General features: G+C 37.5%; 1 protein-coding gene across 1 annotated transcript in view; it reads right to left on the bottom strand.

The window, feature by feature from the left end:
- NLGN4X (neuroligin 4 X-linked) overlaps window positions 1-17886 on the bottom strand; it is a 457592-nt gene extending 439706 nt beyond the window's left edge. The window contains 1 exon segment of the mRNA XM_043995262.1: window positions 17384-17886. The gene's annotated coding sequence lies outside the window, so the exon portion shown is untranslated.
- Between the last annotated feature and the right edge of the window lie 10072 nt (window positions 17887-27958).

Here is a 27958-nt window from a genome sequence, read left to right as displayed (position 1 = left end):
TACATAATAAGAAGCATTGGCGATACAATTTGAATGGACAGATTTTTCAGGGTAAGTCTCTTAAACCAGGGATAGCTAAATAAGTGTGACAAAATGCCTATGGTGTTAGGTTTCCTACTTTAGGGAAGCCCTGAGGCATCTGTGAATACTGAGTACTTTTATGCTTCTACTTCCTCTAAATTAAACAACATTTATTTTTCCTTAAATAAAAGTCTCTGATGTACATTTAAATGGAGAGCCACAAAGGTATCTTCATCTCCTCAATTCTCCCCACCCCTAGGTATACACTTATTTTCTTTTCAAGAAATCTACTTTTATATGAAGGAGAGTAAAGCTAAGCATTTTCTATGGGTTAATGTACCGATTTAAAGGCAGAACAAATGATGCTTTTGAAAGCAGTAATGTTTATCAGAACTACTGAAAGAATCTGCAATTGCTGTAACTCCCTCTTTGACCAAATAAATATGTCCTAGGGACATGTGCTAAGGCACAGACAGAGAGGAGTGACTTGTGCAGAGTCACACACATACAATGTCAAAGACAAAATGGGAACTGAGGTCTTCCTCATTCAGAAACCCAGCCTTTTTTTTTTTTTTGGATGGATACATCATGTCACTTGTGCCTTCTGTAGTCTATTCATCAGAACTGAGGTTTGGGAGGCACCTGATGTGTATTTTCATTGTCATATAAGTAAACTCACTCTAGATTAGGGCCAAGGGTTTCTGAGAGTTGCCTGGGGACACTGGGATCTACCCACGGTTGTATAGTTAGTATGAATGAAAAGATACTAATCTGAATCTGGAAGGCACCTTAAAATAGGACTTCTTAAATTTTTTCCACTTGTGATCCCTTCTTGCTTGAGAAATGTTTACATGACCCCAGGAATATAGCTATATAAAATAGTTGTACATACCTTTTACTGTTGCCAAATTTTTGTGACCCCCCCACATTCAGTCACATGGCACCATATGGGGTAAAGATCCACAGTTTAAGAAGGTTTGCCTTAGAAGCCACCAAGTCCAGCCAAGTCCAAGTCATTTTACAAATGAGTGAACTAAGACCCAAGGTAGTTAAATAAATGGACCATGGTCTTACAATACTAAGTAGCAGATTCAGGATTCAAAACCAGGTCCTTTAACTCCAGAGGACAAGAAAGAATTCAGGTCTTCCTGACTCCAAGGCCAAGTTATTCCACTTTACATTTTATATTCATAAGGATTATAAAATGCAAATTGTTTACAGGTTAATTTTTATTTAGCCCTCAGAAAATATTTTCAGCAAGAAGATGTAAATTTTAGTGCATTATTGGGTAAACGATAATCCAAATGAATTGGAATGAGCTAATCCAAGAATCTAGATTGGTTTACTATATGTTGGTGACATTTGTCTAGCACCTTTCACAAAATCCTCCTCTCAATTAATTACCTATCTAAAATACACCAAAACACACCAAATAAGGTTAAAGGCAGGGGAACAGTAACATCCTATTGGAACCTGTAATTAAGTCAGGAGATAGGGCCCAAACTGTTATAAATTGCAATAGAGAGCTGTGGCAGAGTCAGAGATGGTAGGACCAAGGAGTCTGAGGTTCAAAAGGCAGGAGGGGGGACAATAAATAAGGAGGGAATAGGTTCCATGGAGCACACAGAGCAGGCAGCTGATCTCTGTATCCTTCCTCAATTCCCTACAAAGGTGGGCAGCTATGGTAACAGCACAGATACAGGCTGAGTGTGGGGCCAAGGGCACTGGGGCATCAGGACTGCAACAGACCAATGTGAATGTAGACCAGCTGATTATAATGGTGACTTTAAAAGGTAGTGGAAACAATAGAAGCTAATGCACGTGGGATCCTTCAGGATGGCTGCTCAGAGCAACCAAGCCTGGGGTCTGGGCCCAATGGTTTTATAGAAAATAACAATCACTCTTCGACAAATACACACACACACACACACACACACACACACACACACGATATATATATATATATATATACACACACATACATATGATATATACACATACATACATGTGATATATTGTGTATATATACACATACATACATGTGATATATATGTATATATTTCATTAATATATGTGCTAGCTACTATACTAGAATGCAGGAGCACAAAACCAATAGCTAAACAGGTCTATGTTACTCAAAAAGTAAAAAATGTTTTAAGAGAAACAACAATATAGATATAGGAATATTCAAAATAGATAAAAAATAATTTTGGGGAAAACTTTATCAGTAGCTAAAAGCTTCTTGTAGAAAATGACCCTGTAGCTGACCCTGTAGGAACCTAAAGAAATTTAAGGAGAAGTGATGAGGGAGGGTATTCTAGGCATTGGGGAGACCCAGTGTAAAAGACTAGACATGGCTGATGGAATATCCTCCATAAGAAGCCTAGTTTGGCTTGACCAGAGAATGCATGAAGACAAGTCATATAGGTAACAAGCCTGGGACTACAGCTTGGGGCTAAGTTATAGAGAGTTTTAAATACCAAATAGAGGGAAATGTTATGGAAACTCATGAAGAAGAAAACAAGGAAAGGGAAATTAAAAAAATAATAATAAAGATGGTGGGGCAGCTAGGTGACACAGTGGATAAAGCACCAGCTCTGGATTCAGGAGGACCTGAGTTCAAATTCAGCCTCAGACACTTGACACTTACTAGCTGTGTGACACTGGGCAAGTCACTTAACCCTTGTTACCCTGCAAAACAAAAACAAATAAAAATAAAGATGGTTCCTAACTGGAATGGATATTATAAAACAGAAAATGATGATAGAAAATCACTTAAGATAAATATCAGTGTCCTGCTAAACGATGTAGGTTATTATCACAAACTCATTTTATGGTGGAAAAAGTATGGTTTACCGAAGGTTCATCTCCTAAAGAGAGCTCTTCTATTTGTGTGTGGAATATATGGTCTAAACTCTGAATGAACTGACCCTAGTATTCTGGCTAAATGTGATGGCTGCGGGGGCAGCTAGGTGGCACAGTGGATAAAGCACTGGCCTTGGATTCAGGAAGACCTGAGTTCAAATCCAGCCTCAGACACTTGTCACTAGCTGTGCGACCCTGGGCAAATCACTTAACCCTCATTACCCCACCAAAAAATAAATAAATAAATAAATAAAATGTGATGACTGAGTTCATCCAAAGCTATATTACTTGGAAATGGAAAATAGCAAGGGCCAGGATCATTATGACCAGTCTGATATGATCTCTGAGCCTGCAAGCATTCCTGGGAACAAGGTTCAATATGCCTACCTCTAAATTTCAGTGAAATGATGACATAATAAATAAAAGAGACTCATTCCAGTCAATCACTCTGGCCTTGAATTCTAATAACCTGAAGTAAATTGAATGTCATTTCATAAACCCAGAGCTCCCTACCTGCTGATATTAAGAACCAAATATCACCTAGCCCCCAGTGTTTGTTTATAGCAAATCAAGTACTGCTGATTAACAGGACGTGACAAGAATAAAGAATGATTGGTATCTATATACATTTGGGGAAAATAAATTATACATGCTGGTTTAAAAACATTCATTTTTAAAAGAATTCATCTTTACTAATGTTTAATATATGGATTAACACTGACATCCTCAGTCTATATCAGAAAATTATGTATAACATATGGTAAGCCAAACATTCTCAGAGAAACACTGTCACAACACGAAGATGACAGACAACAGCCTTATTCATTCCCCCTCAGGATAAAATGATGGATTGCTGTATCACAAAGTGTTAAATCAAAATTATTAAAAGTAATGAAACTTTTTAAAGCTTAAGTAATGATAATTACTGCTCATAAAAACTTAATAAAAAGATATAATAATAAACTATATCAATAATTATTGATGTTTTCACAAGTAGTTTTAGAACAACTTATAAATAAATTGCTTTAAAATAATATCTTTCATATTTTTCTCACTTTTTTCATTTAAATTGTTGTTTGTCTTATGGTATACAAAATAAATTAGAACTGTATATAATTTCTGGAACAGATATTGGACCTGTGCTTTTTTTGGAAAAGGGAATTAACTCCCTGGTTGAGGAATCTCCTTCTACCTGTACAGGTTGGCACCTTCTCTTCAATTTAGTCTTAGAGCAGAGGTTTCAAATGTGACCTACACTGACCGAAAATAGAATAAAATGTAATTAGGAAATATTTAACAAAATAATTTAAAATGTAATAGAACATAGATAACGGTAACATGTGGTTTTCTTAGTCAATATTGGGCAGCTAGGTGAGGCAATGCATTGAGTTCAAGGTCTAGAGTTCAAATCTGATTTCTGACACTTACTAGCTGTGTGGCCCTGGGTAAATCACTTAAACCTGTTTGCCTCTCTTTCCTCATCTACATAAAATATGCTGGAGCAGGAAATTACAAACCATTCCAGTATTGTTGCCAAGACAACCCCAGTGTCACAAAGAGTCCTACACAACTGAAAGACTGAACAAAAGTCAATATGCCTCCAGAGGGCTCTTTGGGTACAGTTTGGTGGTAGGGCGGGGGGGGGGAGGCGGGCAGGGTTATTTTTTGTTTTTTTGAGTTTGACATAACTCATTTTAAAGGGCTGCCTATACCCTGAGATGTTAAGTAATGTGTTCAGGGTCATAGAACCAGCATAGATCAAAGGCTGAACTTGAACCTGTCTTTCTGATTCCAAAGTCAGCTCTCTAAATCAGGGATTCTTAATGTTGTTTGTGCCATAGATCTCTAGAGAGATCTTTCACTCTGAAGAAACCTAGTGACCCTTATCTTAATGTTTTTAAATGCATAAAATAAAATACAAGGGATTATAAAGGAAAACAATAGTATTAAAATGAAATCATCAAAATAGTTTGTCTAAATAAGTTCACAGAGGCTAGTTATGAATCTCAGAAGGATATGCTCATATTTTGGAGATGTACACTCAAAAATAGTTACTAATAGAGGTCCATGATCAAAATAATTTCGAGGCCACTTGTATACTAGAATTGGTTTTGTAGTCAGGAAAACTGGGGTTAAATTTTACTTCTAACACATATAGATTATGTGACACTCTCAATGCCCCATGTAATTCTCTAAGGCTATAAGTTAGAGGGCAAATACAAATCTGCATTAACAGATGGGATGTTCTCACTAGGCATACACCGTGCCAATAAACTTACAGGACTAGTAAAAAAAAGTGATTACTAACTTTAGATTATTCCAAGTTGTGCCTCCAGATTTCAGTATTTTATCTCTTTTTCTTTAATTGCATGATGATTCATTTTCACTTTGAAATATAATGGAAAATAATAGTTTCCTTTAAATATAAATGTATGTAATTTATTTATTTGTTGTTGTTGTTGTTGGGTTTTTTTGGCAGGGCTATGAGGGGTAAGTGACTTGCCCAGGGTCACACAGCTAGTAAGTGTCAAGTGACTGAGGCTGGATTTGAACTCAGGTCCTCCTGAATCCAGGGCCAGTGCTTTATCCACTGCGTCACCTAGCTGCCCCTATAATTTATTCTTAAACAACAAGTCCTTTAGAAAATTTCATAAAAGTAAAAAAGTGTATAAGAGAGGAACTGGATTAATACTAAAAATTTCAAATTTACAAGACATTTACTTCATCTATATCTTATTCGTTTCTTCTTCATATGAGAAGAAAGTAGAGTCATAGAGACAGGTAGCAATACATGAGCAGAGTGAAGCCACAAGAAAATGGATTGGAGACAGTGTAGCACAAGGAAGAAGGCATTTTACAGCATTCTGGGATAAACAAGGAGATATTTTTGAGAAATGAACAGCCTTGGAGTCAGGAAGATCTGGATTCAAGTTATACCTCAAGAGTATGCTGACAAATGTTTAATAACAAAATCTTGGGGGAAAAACATACACAAGATGCACTGTTAAATTTCATTTTGCCTGGAGATACCTGAACCTTCATGCCTAGATTTGATATTTATATTAGTGGGTTTTATAGAGTGCCTGATGATTGAGGGACAGGGAATATTTGATACACTATGAAGAAAATAAAATGGATGAATTTCTTAGATTGCTATTAATAAAAATGACCAGAAATTAAAGTTGACTTACTATGAGAGAGTATTTTTGGTTCAGACCGGTTATTTTTTCAGAATGGTAACTCATTGCATTGAAGCAAATGCATATCACTTGAACATCTGAGTCACTAAGAAGTTAAGGAAGTGATGTGCCCTGGATTACAAAGCTAGTATGCATCAGAGGGATACTTGAATGTAGGTCTTCCTGACTCAACCTTCTGTTCTCTGTCTCTTTAGCCACACTGTCTCTCTGGACAAATAATATTCCAAATAAAAAAGGAAGATTTAAGTGCTAATTTTGATTAATTTAATAAAATATTTCATTCCATATTTATTTGTATACTTGAAATACTTCAATAATAAGTTATGGTTTTGAAAGGCAACTTAAAGACCAAACCAAGGTGTTTCTAACTATGAAATGCAGACAAGGAAGAAAGCATACAGAGAGAGAAAGTAGACTAGTTCCATGGCAAATTTAAGCTCAGCAAATCTTAGAAGATAAGAAATAAGGGAAATCAGTACAAAAAATAGGCTTAGGAATGATCTTGCAGAAGGCAAGAAAACAAATCTGAATTTGTGAGAAAAAGAAAGAAAGAACCAACAAAGTAATTTAAGAAAGCCAATATGTTTCAAAACTTAGGAAAATTATTTCTGGCAACAGTACTCTGATAATTATTTGTCACAGAACAGCCACAAAAGACAGAAATATATTTTACCAATCAAACTAAACTAGGGATGATCTGGTGTGACTACAGAAATATTCAGTGTATCGTTTCTATTAAAGTATTTTATAGGTGTTTTATAATGATGTACTCAGTCATATTTAATCATTACTAAGTTATGTCCCTCACTTAAGGAAGGAGATATACAAATAAGTCCTTCAGGTTCAAGGTATGTTGCGTAGTACATAGGAGTATGATCACAGAATATTTAACCTTTAAGAGAACTTGGAAATCTAGACCAATGCTTTCAGTTAACACATGAGAAATTTGAGACTCTAGCTAGCAAAAAACATATTGGACACAGATTTTCCAATTCCTAATACAGTATATATCCACTACTCTACACTAAATAAGATTCTAAATGAATGTAACATTTACTAGCAAGAATTACATTCATGATTTTCCCCACCCTTCAGAGTATTCTAATGCCACCAAGTTAGGTGGAATAATATGTGTATTTCATGACTCTTGGAAATAGAGATAGTAAGTGAATAAAAATTCCAATATGATAACTTGTGCCATCATAAGGCAATTAAAAGTTTAGCAAAACAATAATAATGGTCATACATGTAGATGCCTCATAGTAGTCACTTAAAAATGCTTATTGACTTGACAATGTGATTCATATTTCAGACACCAGATTTTTCTTCCTACTATTTAGCAGCATCTTTTCCTCACTTTTAAGAATTACCATGCCAACGAGGTTAACTTGATTAAAAGGATTCATAATCAACAATTTTCCTTCTGGACATTAATATAAATAAGTCAACATCTAACTTTTAGTATTAGACAGTATTTATGACACTATGTAAAATAAATATTGTTTCATCTAAATAAATGGACTAAAAGAAACAGATGGATATAGTGGGGAAATATAGAGTGCTTTATATGTGTAACCAATCTTGGACTTTTAAAATTTTAGAATAAAGTATATTCATTTTCATGCTTAGAAATCATCACAAACTAAAATGACTGTTAATTGATTTATATAAGCATAAAATATTTCCTATAAGATTGTATTGGGGGGCAGCTAGGTGGCGCAGTGAATAAAGCACTGGCCCTGGATTCAGGAGTACCTGAGTTCAAATCCAGCCTCAGACAATTGACACTTACTAGCTGTGTGACCCTGGGCAAGTCACTTAACCCCCATTTCCCCACCAAAAATTTAAAAAAATTTTTTTAAAAGATTCTATTGGTATTGGTACTACCATATTCACATGAGTGTCAATCTCATGACTTTGCAGTTTCACTGCATATGGATTATTCACAATGTGAATAATTTGTATTTGAGATTTTATGTCCCAATTATACTCTTTAGTTCCTAGGAACCCTGAAGAACATAAAATATTTTTGAAACATTTTTTAATTTAGCTTGGCTTAGAAATATGATATATGGGGAGACTAGTTTATTATACCTGAGAAAACTTTTTTTTCCTACCACACAGGTCTTTCTACTTCTATTTTCTTATCTTAACCTATCCCTTTGTAACTTCTCATTCCCTACCCCACTTTTAAGTCTCTCCCTTTTCTCCATGATTCAAATCCTTTTGAAGCTGAAAATGGAAAAGGAACAAAAATATCCTCAAAGTGATTATCAAATAAAGAGACTACAAAGGTTCTCTGACTCAAAAACATATGACTTAATAACATCCATGCTTAAGTGAATGGCTTTCCCACTGAAAGGGATAAAAGGGTTCAAAGTGCTTTAGGGAAGGGGTTCTGGATTCTCAAAGCGAGAGTATTTTTCAAGTTGTAAAATTTCCTTTTCAATTTTGCCAGGGACCACTGTGCTATAGCAAGGAAATATGTATGGGGAGAGACATCTGATACTATGTTGCCTTTTCTCTGAATATTGCAAAATGTTTTTTTCCCACAGAAAAATTTAAGTAATGTTCAGATTCACAAAGTTAACAGAAGCCAAATGTAGCCAAACAATAGTACTACTGGTTCTACTACTAGTTCAATTTATTAGTAATATATTTTATCTCTATTCTGGATTAAGTAAATTTGGAGGTGAGGATTACTAAAGCATTTAGCATTGTGTTTTTCATAGGAAATTTTGTTCCAAGTTTGAACGGAAAAAAGGAGTTAGGAAGGAAAGAAGAAAAAAGACATTGCCTGTTTTTATGTTGAGGATTTACTTTATTTCTTTGTTTGTTTATTTAGTGAGGCAATTGGGGTTAAGTGCCCAGGGTCACACAGCTAATAAGTGTTAAGTATCTGAGGCTGGATTTGTACTCAGGTACTCCTGACTCCAGGGCCGGTGCTCTATCTACTGCGCCATCTAGCTGCCCCTGAGAGACAGACTTTTAAAAATCTTGTATGTATAATGTTCATTTATCACAAAGCCATATAAGTAGCAATATCTATTTAGAAAAGTTGTCACTGAATTTAGAAAAGAGAATAATGAAAATGAATTTTTAAAAAAAGTAAATACTTGCTTTCAGATTATTGACACTATATCCCTAGATACAGCTTACATTATTACTGTCTTCCACTACCACCATGTGGGGCGGTTAGATGGCACAGTGAATAAAGAAAGTCCCAGCCTGGATTCAGAAGACTCATCTTCCTGAATTCAAATTTGGTCTTAGTCACTTACTACCTGTGTGACCCTGGGCAAGTCACTTAACCCCATTTTTCTTAGTTTCCTTATCTGTAAAATGAGCTGGAGAAGGAAATTGCAAACCACTTCAGTATTTCTGCCAAGAAAACCCCTAAGAGTCATGAAGACTGAAAAACAACTCAACAGCAACAACAACAAAACACCATCATGGCCTAGAACAATGACTTAGCACATAGGAAGTGCTTAACAAATATTCATTAAATACAAACATTCTCCATGAGTCTGAAGATCCTGAAACCTGGTTTAAAATCCTGCCTCTTTCACACACTATGTGACCTTGGGCAGATCCCTTAGCCTCTGTTTCCTCATCTTCAAAATGAGGAAATTAGTTGGATTAGATATTTTCTAAAGTTTCATCTCAAATTTTATCATTTTAGTACTTTTAAAAATGCATTATTCCAAGGAAAAAGAAGCAAACAAAATGAACAAGTATGAAGAAAAATGTATTTCTCAAGGAAGCAATGACTTTTGCCTTTAGGTAATGTATTATTTTTGCAAGGGATCAGTGTAGCAAGTGTAAACAACCAGCTGTATAGTTGAAAGAGGCATGACTGTAGGTATAGAATCTAAGTATAAGATGTCCCTTTGCTACTAACAAGTTACAGAGTAAAAATAAAGAGATTGAACTAGACCATATAGAAGGCTCCAGACAACTCTAAATCTAATAACACATGAGGTATTTATTCATATCTGCTGTATGCTCCAGGCAGTGGGGGACTATCTATTTGCCATCCATATATAAAACATATATTTTCAAAACACAGTTATTTTTATTCCTCACAACACATAGGATCATCCTTTGGGAATGGAAAACTCTGGGAAAGACAAAAAAGTCTATAGATTTTTTCGGTTCTGAGACTGCTCTTTTACAAACTTGTAGTACCAAGAAGTACTCTAATAGATTTCTTCATATGCATATTATTAACAATGAAATATTAAATATTAAAAATGATTGATACCTTATACAAATCCAGAATGAAGTTATGCTAAAAAGATAAAATTAGAATTTGTAAAATTTTAATTTGCTAATTAATCACCTTAAATACACCTTCTACCTCATGAGAACATAAGCTTCTTAAGGGAAGAGCCTTTTATCCCCCATTGTACCTCTAGCTCTTTGCAAAGGGTTTGGTATTTAGTAAGTGCTTAATAAATGCTCATTATTTAACTGATTATGCTACATTTTTCATACTAGAATTTAATACTGGTTTTATGGTTCTCTTTGAAGCTTCTTAAATCCCATACAGCAATGCAACTCACAAAGAGACAACTGAAATTACTGAACAACAATGCAACTCAAAGGGGAAACAGTGACACACAGGTATCTACATGGCTGCTTTGTGTATGAAATGCATATGCATGTCTATAGGTATTTTCCATCTATACAGAAATATGTACAAATAAATATATGTTATATGTTTAGATTTCACTAATAGGAAGCTCTCAATGTGAAAAGTCCTTCTACTAATTCAAATCAACAATTCATTTGTAACTTAAATTCTTTTTTTTTTTTTTTGCAGGTCAATGAGGATCAAGTTGACTTGCCCAGGGTCACACAGCTAGTAAGTGTCAAGTGTCTGAGGCCAGATTTGAACTCAGGTCCTCCTGAATCCAGGGCTGGTGCTTTATCCACTGAACTACCTAGCTACCCCCTATAACTTAAAGTCTTAAAGATTTTTCTGGAGTACTAAAAGGTTTTTTGCCCATGTTCAAATATCCAGTCAATCCTGTTCTTCTTGTATACAAGGGCATTCTGCTATACTATCCACTATGCGACCATATCATTCAAGTCATATGTCTATGAGTTTTAATAAAAAAAAACTTCTTGCTTTAAATGACTTTCATTTTTGGAAAATATAGCTCCCCAAAAACCTAGAGGGGAAATTATGGGGAATGGTATTGAAATAGTATTTTAGTTGTGAATGCTGTCAAAAAAACCCACAAATTATAATATGAATTAAATATTCCTAAATATTTTAAGGCAATTTCCAATGCAAAAGAACTAAAATTTGAGAGTAGAACTGAGAGAAAAAACTGAAATCCTCTAGGTGGCCATCACTAGCAACTTTTCACTATTTTTATCACAACTCTAACACTTTGCTGATGTCACATATCACTGTTTATATAAAGTTTATTTTAAATACAACAACCCAAACAAAACGTTGGGGTCATTTCCACACATTTGGAAAGAGCTGTTAAGTCACATGTCAGACCTCATTCACACCATCTTAAAATAAAAATTTTTCTCCTTGAATTTTAACCCTCAACTAATTAGCACTTGTAATCTAATCCCATCTCTGTCTTCTTTCTATGATTATGCAATGTAGATTTAACTATCACTTTTTATTAGTAATATTAATAAATATTATTTTGCTGTCAGATAGCTTTATACACACACTTCACACTGATCTAGAAACTAAAGCAAATGGTTAAGAACTATTAAGAATGGGAAAAGTACACTGGGAAGAACATTGAGCATAAAAGTTTTGCAAGCACCAATTGAGCACACCTAAGCTGAACAATGACAAGGAAAAACAAGCTACATTTTGAGATTAGTTCCCCATATTGACCTGTGTGGTCCATTGCCAACTTAATGTTTACAAACTAGGTTTATTGATTATTCTTTTTTCTTTCTTTTTTTCAGATTCAACTTTTAGTTAAGCTTATGAAATTCAGGCTACACCAGAAACAGATCCTTCCCTTCTATATTTATTCATTGTCATCATATGGAAGAACTGTCAAACTCTAGGCAGCTTTCTATTTCTTATGGCAAAAACACACCCCAACCTCACCTTACTGACTCCTCCAGTGAGTATCTGGTTTTTAATGTCATTCACTTATCAGTGAACAATGTGGTCCTTTGAAAGGCCAAATGTGGGTTGTACTGAGAAACTGACAAAATCAGAACATATTCAGTAAATGAATATCACTAAGGAACATAACAGCCTGTTTCTATGTAAGCTATTTTATTTCTGCCTTTCATCATCTAATTAAGTGGCCATCATGATTTTTGTCTGTGATGTGGGCAGGACAAAAAAAAAAAAAATCTACTAACCATCTTTCTATCAATCTATCTTTCTGTCTGTATCCATCCATCCATGTATTATATATGCATTACACATTTAATAGCCAACTGAACACACATATACTATATACACATACATATGGCAACTGATCTGTACTACAATTAATCTACCTTCTGCCACACATCAATTATCATCACTCAAAGAACACTACAGTAAATGGGAGACTTAGGTAAATCATTTAAACCACTCTGAAAACTTTTCTCTCCCTTCATTATGAGAACAAGTACAAGTTCATTTACCGTAGTCCTTGAGAAGGTATTTCCCCTTACCCAAACATGATTTAGATATGCTTTGAATATATATATCCAGTCTACTTCAGACTGGAGTCACACCTCAGTATGTTGGGTTTAAGCATTTTGTTAAAACCAACTAAGGAATCATTTTTTAAAAAACATAAATTTGTTCAATAGGAATGTTTTAAGGGTCTTATAACATTTGTGCTGACATTTTGTTTGAATAAGCATTTTTTAATGGCAATATACCTTTTAAACACTATTACTGTAATCATGCAGAGTTTTCTTTAGGACTACTTAAAAGGAAAGAATGTTCGGAGCAACAAAAGAAACATCATTGTGTACTTCTGAGTGGACATCTCATTAGTTCTTGGTTACTGTCTTAGAATTGATATTCTAAAGGAGGTTCCTAAATAGATACTTTAAAATTTATAATTCTGTGAGTTGTATTATGTAAATCTATAAGGGGTGGGGTTATTTTGAGTGAAGATAGTATCTATTTCCTCCTCCAAAATATATATACATATATTTCCCTCCCCATTTTTTCTAGTCATGTGTGTATGTATGTATGTGTATATGTATGTATGTATATGTATATATATACATATATATATATAAAACTAGAAAAAATGGGGTGGGAAAAGATGTAACCAAAATCAGACTTACAGAAAAGGCCTTCAAGTACTAAGGATTAATTTTTCCAGTCTAAACCATATGAGCTTTTTATGTGCTTTAGAATGTATTTACTTATTAATTAAATATGATAAAACACTTTGCAAATATTACAAAGCAATAGGTCACCTGTTAAGTACCTTTTACTACTTTCAGACATAGTTGGTAATTACCTGGTGTTATATTTAGGGTCCACTATATTTAGGATTCAGTATCTCTTTAAAAAAACACAAAGGAAAACAATTCTGCCATCAAAGAAAATACCCAGAGACTTAATGAAAGTACCAAAGGCTAATGATGTTCATATAAAAAGCAATAAAAATTAAAACTAAACTTACAATCAATTCCCTTTCTGAAAGACAAAACTCTGAGTTTTATCCAAGAAGTTAAAACTGATGAAGTAATTATTAGCTTGCTATGGTGCCCCAAATTATTTTCTTACATGACTGGGAAGATAAGGTATTAAATATCTATACAATTGTCTATTTGCATTTCCAAGGGCTGCATATTACTGAATTTTTAATCTGAAATCATTTGTATTAGCAGGGAAGTTAATGTAACACTGATGGTCTTAATGTTGGAGCAAATGGAAGCTACAGAGATTTTCTGGGAACAAGAAATTAATTCATGTGCCTTTGTCCTCCAATCTTCTTCCTCTTTATACAGAGGGAAATCCCTTCAGTATATTTGAAGATGGCATGTTTGTTAGATTTTTTTTTTTCGGAAGGCCAACTAAAGACAATGGACTAATCCTTTTTTAAGGCAGATTTCTGTTTTAATTTCATAATCATTACAACTCTGCTACTCCATGAAAAGCTGTACATCTCCAGGAAAATCAAGCAGTAGGCTGAGATAAGCAACTGCATCACCAAAATCAGCCCACTTAAATTCAACGCATTTAATAAATACAGTTTTCTATATCTTTTGCATGTTCTTTAATGTTGTCTCTATTTCACCAGTGCATTTGGATTCTTCCATTTCTCTTACATCAGGATAAACAAATTTAACTCGGAACTTTCCTTTACTTCTCCCCTCCCCTTAAGAATCTTGGCAAGTGTTGAATTAGAATTAGGAAACTACCCTCCTCTCGGCTTAGAAAACTGTTCAGAAAATGTTCCCGATGTTTTAAAAACCTGATTGTTATATATCCCTTCAAGAATAGAGGATATGAGCATATAAAAACCTTTTCCCCAAACTGACCAAATAATGAAATGATATAAAAATCAGAAAGAAGAATCCATACTACCACCTTGTGGATTCTTCTTGCAAGAACAGCACCTGCTCCTTTCAATAGCCCCCAATCTCCCCCCCAACACAATTTTTTCAAGTTGAGTTCAGATATGGCTTTTTCTTTCAGAAGAGACCACCCACTTTATTTTATTCATTTGGATTCAGATCATTAAGATACAATGAACAACCAGTTTACCAGTTGACTGGGGGGGGGGCTTTTTCTCCCATTACCTCCTTTTGCCACCCCGCACCCTCCTTCTCAACCCCCAGCTTCCACCCCATTACCTTCCACCACAAACCCTCAATCTCTCAGCCTCCGTTTAACTGCCTCGGACCTTAGGCTCATCACCACCATCATCATCACCATCATCATTCCAATAATACACCAAACGTGGTCTGTCTCCCTCAGGATCCCACCACCTGCGGGTCTTTCCAGAAAGAGCGATAAAACCCGGAAACCCAGGGCACTGAGAGATCGTTGCAGGGGCAGGTGGGCAGGAAACACTAATCTGGGAAAACTGGATGCTCTAGAGAGGAGCATTATTCCGTTCCCAGAGTGCTCGGTTGGGTCAAGGACCCCGGAGCCGGAGGGGGAGAAAGTCTCCGGACCACATTTTCCACTACCTCCTCGAGAAGAGGGGTCTCTCAAGTGTGGCGGGCTCTGGGGATGGAGATACCCAGAGCTCCTTGGCCGCGCGCTGAGGGGTAGCATCCCACCTGCTCTGGGAGCTGCAGAGCTCTTGGTTAGGGAAGGGACTGGATCTGGGCTTGCCGCTGGGAGGGAGGCTAGCTGGTAGGAGAGACTGAATGATCTTGTCTTGTCTGGAGCCAGAGCCAGCATAAACCTTTGCAATGAATGGGGGTTTGGGGGGAGGGAGAGTCTATGGGGGAGTCAAAGGGAGAATGGGGATGGGAATGGGGACAGAAACAGGGGGAGGGGAGAGCAACTCCTTGCTCTCTCTCTTTTTCTTCCATTCCCCCCCCCCCATTTCTCACGCGTTGCGGCTGCAAGCCCACCTTCTCCCCTCCCCCCTCCTTCCCATTACCAGGGCTCCGACTCCCCCCAACCCCCACCCCTTCGTGCAACTCCTTAACTCCCCACCGCTCAGTACCCACCCGCTGTTCTGCAGGTCCGGGAACCCTATCCGGAGGTGGGCAGTAATGAAACAGGTCTGACGTTGGGGATGGCTTGGAAGGGGGGAGGGGCAGGGGGACGAGCACAAGTTCACCAGCTTTTCGGGGGCCCCACACTGCACCTCACCTTTCCTGCTCCCCCCGCCTTCCAGTCTGCGGGTTTAGAAGATTTTCGCCATCAGCCCTGCAGACTAAAAAGGGGGGGGGGAGAACCTGTCGGGTTGGAGGGAAGTAAGGAGCAATTACGGTGGGAATCATTATTTCCCACCCTGGGGAGGGCGGAGGAGGTGGGGGGGGGGCACTTTGGAGTTTAAGATTCTGTTTTGCTTTTAAGAGTGATGGAGGTGGGGTCAAAGCTCCAGACCCTCCTAGGGCAGGAGTCGGAGTGGGCCAGACCCGGGGTTCCTAGGAGGACAGCATAGCCCCTGACCCAGAGACGGGGCAGCACTGGCACCGATTGGAGCTTCACTTGCTCCAAAGGCCAGGGTGCCGGAACCAGGGGCCGCTCTGCATTTTCCAACTTTTCTCTTCCTCCTGAGGTTCTAAATCGTGTTTCGGGTAGAAGCAGCAGCTGCATCTACCCTCAGACCCAAGTGGTTCTGAGAGACTCCGGAAGAAACAAAACCACCGGTTTCCTTCCCCGCCCCCCAACCCCTCTCCTCACCACCCACCCGGCGCCCCCGCTGTTCCCCATCCCCCACCATATTCCGACCCCCGGAAAAAAATTGAATAGAAAAAAGCCCACGCTGCCCTCTCTCCTCCGCTTTGCAGGGGTAGCGATATGCTCCCGAATTTTAATTTTTACCCCCGAGGTATTTTGCACACCAGGATCTCTTTTCCCAGCAAAAGCGAACACGAAATGCCAGTTTCTAATCAATCACGTGCGTTATTCCATGCATCACACAAGCCGTCATTTTACCAGAGCCCAGCAGATGAAGGGGGGGAAAAAGATGAATTGCTTAATGCAACACAAGCCAAGGCTGCTTTCTTTCCTTTTTTTTTTTTCCCTTTTTGGTTAACCAAAAAAACCCAGGACGCGTTGGTTTAGTTTCCTTAGAGAAGAAGGAAGGGGAAAAGCACCCAGACGCTCACAGTTTCATGAAGTGCTCCTTATTTCTTCATCTCTCATCTCTCGATTTGCAGAAAATTGTAGCTTTGCTTTTTCTCTCCCTGTACTGCAGATATTTTTTCCCTCTCTCCTCCACACTCTTCTGTTTATTTGTATGTAAGGCAGAGCTACTTTGTAAACACATCACATAGAGCCCCCAGCGCCGTTCAAATAGCTGATTGCAGCAAAATGCTTCCAAACCGATGGCGTTCCAGTTTTTTTTTTAGGCAAAATAAGATATGTATGTCGAGATATACATGTAGCAGTGCATGCATACAGATGCACATACATGTTCCCACATACACCAATAGTGACCCCATTGAGATACTACATTATGGGGGAGACATGTCAGAAAGTATTGTCCAAAAAAAGAAACGAAGAAATATCAGGAAAAGTGAAAGCCAGAGCACCGCAGTGGAGCCTGTCACCTTTTGCTAGGGTAAAAACTGCAAGCCAAATATCAAGAAAAGGAAAGGTTTAAAAAAAAAAAACAACAACTCATAGAGGAGTATCTGAAATTAGCACCTACCTTAGCCGGGGGAAAGCTGCATCTGCTTTAAGTGTCCTTTATACACAGCCAGGTTCTTCCAGGGAATCCTAACTGAACATGATACAGGAGGGTTTATTCAATCCAGGCTCCTCTCCTTTTTGGTAATCCAAGGAGATTTTCTTGTCCAAAGGAATGCAAAGACCACCAAAAAAACCACCCCAGGGTCTGGAGGAAATTGGTGCTTTCTGTTGTAAATGACCTACATTCAGGAACAAAATGCATTACAAACCTAGCAAGAAAGGAAGAGTTGTGTATGTCTGAGTAAGAGCTCTGATTGCCTATGCAGAGAGACAGAGACAGGGAGAGAGACTGATCTGCAAGAAAAAGAGAGATTGAGGAGGGAGAGAGGTCCAGGCTGTACCACTCTCTCCTTCTGCTATTGGACCAAACTGAATGAAATTTACAAAGCCAGCAGCCAATAGATCTCTGCAGTCTGCCTCATCACTACAGAAACCATATCTACATCTACAACCTAATGCAAGGAGCATCTAATCCTAGTGCAAACCAGCTGTAACAGAATTATCCTGGGTGCCTGTATGGTTGAACAGGTGGGTATGTTACACATGTAGAATATGCCAAAAATGCATATGAAAAATTAACCTGACTCTGCAGTTTTTTTGTTTCTTAATTTCTACTCAAAGATACTGTATGGGAAATATGCTAGTCTATTTGCAAACATATTTAACCATTTAAGGCCCTGTTTTCTACATATCCTGATTGGTTGTAAGCATGATAATGATAAACATCTACTATTGGTTGTCAGATTGATAAGGTTTTTGCTCTTTCTGGGGCTACAACAATTATTTTTTAATACAGTGTTGCCGGGTTTTTTTTTTTATTTTATTTTTAGTAACTAAAGTATAGCAAAGATCCATTAAATCAAGGGATTTTCTGTACATCAAAATGTTAGTTGAGAGTTGGATACATTATTTCCTTTGCCTGTATATGCTATATAAAATAAAATATCTGTACAAATGTAAAAATATGGTTGTGGTTGGTTGATAATAAAAAATTAAATTCAACAAATGTTTTGAGTGCCTACTATGTGATTATCAAAGTGATATAACCTATCATCCAAAACAAAGTTCATATAAGATACTATACCCCATGGAGTTTGCTATTATTAGATAACCTTAATTAATGTTGCATTTCATATGCTTAGCCAGCATTAGATCTGGATATTGTGACAGTGTGTTTAACCTTGGGGCAGATGAACTAGATCCTCAGTGGACAACATTAGAGTAAACTGTATCTGAAAAGTTTAGTTAAGAACGTGTGTGTTTTGTGTGGGGGTGTTAGGGTGATATATACATATGTTCGATTGTAAATGTTAATCAATTACCTAATATATGCAACTCTTGGTACTGGGAACTGTGGGTAGGACACAACTACAGAAAATATTTCATGTCTTGAAGGAGCTTACTATCAAATGGGGATTTAAATTTGTACAAACAGTACTTAGCAACATGTGTGTTAAATGAGCACTATAGAAAATCAGAGGATGTAAGAGAAAGTCTGTTAGAGTGAAAAGAATTCTGGACTTGGAATAAAAAAGATTAAAACCAAGGTTCAAGTGCTAGCCCTCTCCCACCCACTAGCTGTGTGACCTTGGGCAAGTTACTTCATCTGTCTATAGGTTCCTTATGTATAAAATGACTAGATTAGGTAGGTCATCTTTAAAGCATGTGCCTGGGGCCCTAGATTAAGACACCAAAGGAGGTTTCATGGAAAAATTGGCATTGGTTGTAGAGCTTTGAAGCATGGGTATCAGTTTTATATGGGGGAAGAGGGAGGATATACTTCTACATATAGGTAATAGTATATGTGGGGATTCATGAGCAGACCAGTTTAAATGAAGGGCATTAGTGAGTACTAAATTTAGAAGGGTTGCTTGGGACTAGATTAGGCCTTGAATGCCAAGTTAAGAAGTTGCAAGTGTATTTGCTTAGCTGTAGTGAGTCACTGAAGGTTTCTTGAGCAGGGCAGTAATGGCATCAAAGCAATACATTGTGCAAAGTGGGGAAAGAGAATGTGATGGCAAAGGGATTAGTTAAATGATTACATTAGTTTAGGACAAGGTAGTTAGGGCACAACTGTCCTGGTTTGAAGTTGAAAGTGAAAATACAATTATACAGTGAAAAGTGTGGGAGATTGAGGTCAGGAAAAACAGGTTCATATCCCACCTCTGACACTATGATACCACTTCTTCTGTGGGAAAACAGTATTTATAGCATCTATTTCATGGGGTTTGTGTATGCAATGTATACAAAGCATTTCATAAATTTTAAATTGTTTCATAAATGTATGTAAACTGACTGCACATGTATAATTTATATCAAATTGCTTTCTCAAGGAGGGGGGAAGGAAGGGAAGGAAGGAATGAATATGGAACAAAAAATTGTAAAGACTGTTAACTGTTGTTTACATGTAATTGAGAAAAAAATCAAATGTAAATGTAAACCACTTTGTAAACCTTAAATTGTTCCACAGCTATTAGGATTCCTCAGGGGACTGTTCCAGACTTTTCTCTCTCTCCTAATGCCTGCCCCCAACCAAACTGCAAATTTACAGAAGTTACCTTCCTACTTAAATAAAAGGTTGATGTTATCTAATCTGAACCCCCTGACGTCTCTACTCCTATTAGTACAGAAAACCCTTAGATTGATAACTTTATCTATACTCTTGCTCTTGTTCCTTCCATATCCCCCAGGACTTGGTTCTAGCAATCATCCACCTTTCTCTCATTCACATCTTCCTTACCACTAACACCTTCCCATCTGCCTACAATTAATCAATTCTCTAACCCAATCCTAATGAAGAAACTTCATATAACCATACTATACCATCTACCTAACATCCATTCTCTCTTCTTCTTCTTCTTCTCTGATAAACTTATTTTAAAATGTGCATATACTTCATGCATCTACTTCCTCATCATTCACAATTTCCTATACTGATCACTAGATTGAAACTCCTTGATCAAAGTTCATAATCACTTAATCTAATGGTCTTTAGTTAGTTCCTATGCCCTTTGGTTTTTCTTCAGCTGAAAACTTTTGGCTGCCCCCTTTATACAGAATACTTATTTCTTATTTAGCTTTAAAGAAACCATACTATTCTTGGTCCAACTCTGGCCTCCCTAACCATTCCTCTGTCTCTTATTTGTACTTTTCCTATCCCTTTAAAGTAGATGTTCCCCAAGGCTTGTCCTTGTTCTTCATAAATCTATACAATAGAGTATTTGTCTCCACAGTCTCATTCATCCCCACAGCATCAACTATTACCCCTCTGCAGATAAATAACATATCTATAACTTCCCACCTTATCTCTCCTCTGAGATACAGACCTGAAACATCTGCTCACAGGCATGCATATTTGGATATCCCAAACTGAAAATACCAAAATCAAGCTCTTAATCCTTCTCTCAAATATTCTCCTCCAACTGATTTTACTATTCTGTTCATATTAAAACCATGACCCTATAATAAATCACATTTAGCTATCTATGTCTACATGTGTGTGTATACACACATATAAATATATTTATATATAGAGAGAGATAGTTAATTTTGAGTTTTTAAAGTACTTCCTCACTGTAGCCTTATCACTATCCCCATTTTATAGATGGGGAAACTGAGTCTCAAAGAGACCAAGTTATTTGGCCAAGAACAACTTAGAACATTCAATCACTATGTGTCTGAATCATTCAGCATTCCTTCATCTCTTGTTCTCACCATCACTACATAATAGAGGCTCTTATTATCACCCTTCTTATATACCAATAAAAATAAATAAAAGTGGGGCAGCTAGGTGGTGCAGTGGATAAAGCACCGGCCCTGGAGTCAGGGGGACCTGAGTTCAAATTCGGCCTCAGACACTTGACACCTTACTGGCTGTGTGACCCTGGGCAAGTCACTTAACCCCAATTTCCTCACCAAAAATAAATAAATAAACAAACAAACAAACAAATGAATGAAATGAATGAAAAGGAAGGAAGCAAGTCCTGGTCTACAGGAGGTTACATTTTTTGGGGGGGGGATGAAATTTGTACGTATATAAGTATATATAGAATAAGTACAAGGTAGTTAAATACAAAGTAGTCGGTGAGGGAGGAAATTAAAAATTGGGAAGATCAGAAAAGTATTCATAAATAACGTAATACTTAAGCAGTATCCTGAATGAAGATACAGTCAGTGAGCTGGATGGCAGAAATGATAGACTAAATCTGATTTAGAATGGCTTGAGTTTGAATGCTGCTTCAGATACTTAACTTTCTCTATTGGCTCTGAGTAGGTCACTTTACCTTTGATTTTCTAAATGCAAGATCAAAAATGATCCTATATTATTTTCTTATTGATCTTATTTACAATTAATGGATTTTGTCCTGTAACTGCTTTTGTCCTATAATTGCTTAAGTCATGATGCTTTATCTCTGGACTTGGTTCAGAATTCACCAGGCCTTTAATGGGTTAAATTTTTTGTTTGTTTGTTTGTTTTTTATTTTTGTGGGGCAATGAGGGTTAAGTGACTTGCCCATGGTCACACAGCTAGTGTCAAGTATCTGAGGTCCGATTTGAACTCAGGTCCTCCTGAATCCAGGGCCGGTGCTTTATGCACTGTGCCACCTAGCTACCCCCTAATGGCTTAAATTTTTAAATCCATTTATTTTTGCCTCAAGGAATTTTGCTATCCTTGGGAAAATCGTGTAAACATAAAGGGAGTCAGGTTTTCTATCTTTACTCAATCAAGCTATCCTTCAAGCATGTTTAGTTTGCTGTCCAAAAGTCTGTACCACTATCTTGTACCTGGACTCAAATAAAGAGCAAATCTTAGTCTCATGAGAAAAGGAGGGGGAGGTCGTCACAGTTAGCACCCATTACCAAACTTCAAACTAATCATGTTGTTTCCTGTGCCTCAGCTCTATAACCAGTCATATTGCCCTTAATCCCATGAAGTCATCTACCCTTTGTTCTGTACTCCCCAAACCATATAAAAGGGAAACTGTCCTTTTGCTTCAGGTCTGACTTCAGGAGGCAAGCCCTGGACCCATTTATCGAGAGTAGCATGCCTCTGCTATTAAATGCTATCTTGGTGGAGATCTTCCTCAGTTTATCCTTCTGTTAAAATTTAATTCACAACAGATGAGGATAGATAGAACCTACCACCCAGGGTTATTTTCAGGGGTAAAATGAGAAAACGTGTATAAAGAGCTTTTCAAACCTTAAAGCATTATATAAACACAACCTGTTAAGGAAGAGAGGGATTCTATGAAGCAATAGTGAAGAGGAAGTCCGTTCCAGTGATGGAGGTGAGGGGTTGCCAATGAAAAGTCATGGGCAATAAATATGAAGTGCCACAAGTGAAAGAGAGAGCTTAAACAGACAATAGAGTTTGGCAAGAGGAGTAATGAAAAATTAAACTAGCAGGACACATTGAAGCCTGGCTATAAAGGGCTTTAAAAGTAAAACATATTCTTTGAAGTATTAATACTTTATCTTAGAAGTGATAAGCATTTCCTATAGTTAATTGAGAAAGTAGGATGGTCACATTTGTGCCCAAGGAAAGTAACTTTGTGTGAAATATGGAATGGAGGGGAAGTGTTTTGAGGCAGAAACACCAGCTACTATTGGTACAGCAATAGCACCCAATGGGAAGTGATGATATCTGACCTAATCTGGTAGCTGTATGAGTAGAGAAAAAAAGGACCAAACATGAGAGGCGTTGTGCAGATAGAAACAACAATGTTTGGCAACAAATTGATACATTGGTTAAGGAAGATTGAAAAGTTGAGGATAACACCAAAATTACAAACCTGAAAGACTAGAATAATTGTGGTACTATCAAAAAAAATAGTAAAATTTGTAAGAAGGGTAGGTTTGAGTTTGAGTAGTATGTGGTACATCTAGTTCAAATATCCAAAATAGGCAGTTGGTGGTATATGAGTGAAATGCAGAAGAGAAGCTGAGGCTATATGTGTGTGTACATATATGTATATGTATGTGTATGTGTGTGAATATATGTGTATATATGTATATATATTTATAAATCTGAGTTATTTGAATAGAAATCTTAATACAATCAATGGGAACTATTAAGTCTGTAGATATAGACAAGAAAGGGAAGGAGAGAGGGAGGCAAGGAGGGAGATGGGGGTAAGAAAAGGGAGGGAGGGAGGAATACTACAAGGAAGAGAAGGGAGGAAATGGAAGAGAAGGGAGGAAGAAAAGAAGAATGAAAGGAAAGGAAGGGGAAGGGAGGAAGAAAGAAAGGAATACAAGGGAAGCTAGTGAAGAAGAAAGGAAGGAGAAAAGAGGAAGGCAAAAGAGAAGAAAAGGGGGTTTTGGAGAAGACTACTCTTAGAGAAGGTCCATGATATAGGTGAAAAACTAGCAAAGGAGTATGAGGTATAATTTGAAAAATAAGAGGACAACCTAGAAAAAAGTGGGGTCATGAAAAGATGGGGGGTGGATTATCTAGGATGAGAATGTGATTAATAGCATCAAATTTAGTAGTGAAATTAAGAGAGAAGACTGAGAAAACATTATTAGATTTGGCAATTAAGTAATTATTGGTAATTTTTGAGGGAGCTGTTTCATTTGAGCTATGATATTTGATGCCAAAGTCTAAAGATGTGAAGACTGATTGAGTGGAGAAGATGTGGAAGCAATTCATGTTTTACCAAGGAAACATAGTGCTTCAGGTTTGGTGCTCATATCTCATCAATATCCTTAGTTAGCTCTGTCACTCTGGTTAGAGAACTGAAAAGTGGAGCTATAAACTCTTCCTGAAACCTAGCTTTCAAGAGGACCCAGAAACTCATCTAACCCATCATTTTCCATCAACTATCCTCTCCTCCTACCTTCTGTTGGTTTTTAGCTTCCTTTTGTATGTTGTCTTCCCCATTAGATTATAATCTCATTGAAGAAAGCGACTTTTATTTTCTTACTTATTTCCTCAGTACTTACCACAGTGCCTGGCACATAATAGGTGCTTAATGAATGCTTATTGTATTATATATAGAAAACAATTTTGGAGAATTGCTCTGAAAGGTCAAAAAAGAAAGATCTAGTAGTGATTTTTTAATATATAGGAAATGGGTACATTTGAAGACAAGTGTTAAAACCAGTAAATAAGAAGAAATTTAAGATTATAGAGAGTTTTTCAGCCCATGGGACGTGAGCTTCCCTGAGATTAGCCCTGGAATGATACCTCCCTGCTAAGATGTCCATGGTGCCATACCGGACCTGGGCTTCTTTCAGATTCTGTCAATGCCAAGTGGGCCTGGCATGAGGAAAGGCAGGAGAGCACCTAACACAAGTATCAAGACTGGTATCAGAAGCCTGAGGATGGAGGCAGGGATGGGGGCCCAGGAAGATTTTTTTTTTTAGAGTGGTCTGTCCCTCGCCCCCTGGTGGCTGGGCTCAGGCCTCAGAGAGAGAGACATACACCTCAGCATTGGTCACACAGGGGAAGCTGCCACTGCCTTCACAAACTATCGTGTATTGAAAATCTACCAGAAGGGGCAGCTAGGTGGCGCAGTGTATAAAGCACCAGCCTTGGATTCAGGAGGACCTGAGTTCAAATCTGGCCTCAGACACTTGATACTTGCTAGCTGTGTGACCCTGGGCAAGTCACTTAACCCCCATTGCCCTGCCAAAAAAAAAAAAGAAAAGAAAAAGAAAGAAAGAAAAAAAATCCACTGGAAAAGCCTAGAGCAGATAGGATCAAGGGTGCATGTTTTGGACTTGGCAAGAACAGTAGACGCCTCATTATCAGAAACTGAAGAAAAAAGGATAGACATTGAGAAAGTGATGTCAAGGGTATTTTAAATGAAAAAAAGGGAAAATAGGAAGCTCATGGAAGATGGCCTCAATTTTCTCAGTAAAGACAGAAGCAAAGTCCTCAGCTCAATGCCTGGAGAGAGAGCGGGAAGTAATGAATGCTTGAGTATAGAAAGGAAGGTTCACAATAGATTTTTATGGGGAGATAATCAATTAAGGAGTAATGAAAAGATTGTCTTGTGAGAGAATATCCAGTTGATGTTAGATAGCATAAATTTGTAGTGTACCTAGTAAGCTTGGCTGTGTGACTGTGTGACTGATCTGTAGCACATGAGTAAGAGCAAAAGGCAGATGGTAGGGGTAATCTAGGAGTGAGGTTTGGCAAAATGTGATCACAGTGGGGCATGGAGATAAAAGGATTTGATGATAGGAGAAAACATAGGGTTGAAGTGATTAACTATAGGGGAAAGTTTGGCAAAAGAAAAGTCAAAGCAGGGAAAATGGCTGAAGAAAGTATTGAAGGGAAGGGAAATAGATTGGATTTTGAAATAAGAACAAAGAATGAATTTTTGAGGGAAGAATGAAATATGGAGAAAGATAGAATATTTGGAGGTTATGGTAGAATAGATAGAAGAATGCAAGAATTTTTGTTCAATCAAGTTTATTCTTTGTGGTTAATGTTATAATCAAGGTGTGGCCATTCCTATACATAGTTAAGGTGGAATGGAGGAGTGAGTTGTGGAGGTTGAGGAAATTTAGGAACTAGGAAGTTAAGGTGTTTTGTGGATGCATGAATGGGAATGTTGATATACACTGGTTTGAGGCTAGAGGTAGAGCTGAGAAGAAGACAGTGAACCAAGTAGTCAACTCATTGAGGAAAGAAAAGAAAATCACCTGAGATCAAATGGACAACACCCACTTTGATCTGCATTAGTTAAAACATTTTAATAGAGTGAACTTCAGAGGAGTAGATGTTGTAGAGTGACAGGTTTAAAGGGAAAAATCTAGAAGTGGAAGTGGGGATCAAGGGGTATAATGACTCGCATTCCCAGCTTGTGGGAAGGAAGGGTGGGGGAGACAGAAAAGTCAGTGCAAGAGAAGATAGGATTCTGTGTCATCTGTAAAGGGCCAGATGTCATTGAGAGCAAGTAGATAGATGTAGCAAGAAGATAACAAGTCCAAAATCAAAGGACATTTGTTCATTAAGGGTTAGGAATTCCAGAAGGCATAGTGGAAAAGGAGGGAAGGTTAGAACTGGGACATAGGTTGGATATGGTTGAGGAGGATGGAAGTAAGAGAATAGGCAGTGTGAGCTGAAGTTAGTTACTCCTGGGTGGCCAGTTAATAAGTAAAATAGGCTTCTAGAAAATAACAGGAAATGACATTGAAGCAGTAGTAGGTGTTAAACAAATAGTAAGCCCAGTGTCTCCACAGGGTGGTGTTATGGGTCAAAGGCCATGGTCCTGACCCTTATCCTGGCCTTGGTGACTGAGACTTCTTTCTCTAAGCTAGGTAGGTTTGGAACAGGTGTTTATTCAGGGGGAAAAAAAGGTGGGATCTGATGGGAGGAAATATTTTACTAAGAGATCTTTTCTCCTTTCTTTGCTTCAGTACTTCTAAAGCCCCCTTTGTATCTTCAGGGAGAGAAAATGAAAGGTTTGTGCATAAGGCCAGGACTATTGGCCCTTGAGTTCCTTTATTTCTCATTCTGTAATTTATTCCTTTATAGCAAACACTAGTTCATAATACAATAAAAATCAGCTTATCTTTACCTGGAGACAAAGAACATTATAAAAGTACATACAGCAAATAAACAAAGTTTAAGACAGCTGGAAATTCCCATGGGTAAGTATGCCCATTCTTTAGGTAGCAATGGAGCAAAGGAAAAAGAAGATAGAGCAAGGGGATAAATTCACCAGGTCACTAGTAGAAACGGTTAGGAAAACATAAAATTTCACCTAAATTGATCACTCAGTACGGGGGTCAGTGAGGCAAACAATTCTTCTATGGTGAAAAAAATATTTGGTGTTTACTTTGATTACTAAGCAAAGCTTAAATTCCTTTGCCTTGCAGTCAAGGCTTTCCACAATCTGACACCACATTGCCTCCGCGATCCACTAAAACTGGCCCTATTTTTTTTCCTGCAATATGTCCTTCAATCTGCGCTCTAAAATGCCTTTGGTTATGGTTCTCTGTGTTTAGAATTCACTTGCCTCTCCTCTTCATCTGTAGAATCCCTGTCTATCAATTAAAAAATAACTCAAATGCCAACATGAAGCTTTTCCGGACTTATTTAATGCTAATGATCCCCTGGATCTCACCTAGTACTTTCTTTTATTTCTATTTAATGCACTTATCATGTAATATTGAATATTATACTTATCCCCATCTAGCTTACAATCTAGTAAGTGCCCAGTGCTTGGCATTTAGTGGGAACTAAATAAATGTTTGCAGAATTCATTTTTGGATTCCCAGGGCATTGGGAACACATAAACTAACGGAGAGACCACTCATTGGATATGGAGTCTAAAAGATGATGGAATGGAAAGGATGAAAGATGCTTGAGTTTTAGAGTCTGAGTGACGTGGAGAATGAAGTATCATGAACCAAAACAGGAAAACCAAGAGGAACTGAGCTTGGAGAGAAAGTGACAAGTTTAGTTTAAACATAGTGAATTTGCAGTAGAAATGTCCAACAGCTAGGCGAAAATGTTGGAATGGACTTCAGGAGAATGAGGTTGAATCTAGATAATTAGACATCTGAACAAAGGCAT

The sequence above is a fragment of the Dromiciops gliroides genome, chromosome 3, assembly GCF_019393635.1.
Source record: "Dromiciops gliroides isolate mDroGli1 chromosome 3, mDroGli1.pri, whole genome shotgun sequence".
NCBI lineage: Eukaryota > Metazoa > Chordata > Mammalia > Microbiotheria > Microbiotheriidae > Dromiciops > Dromiciops gliroides.
The sequence above is the reverse complement of the archived record's forward strand: the minus strand, read 5'-3'. Positions and strand labels throughout refer to the sequence as shown.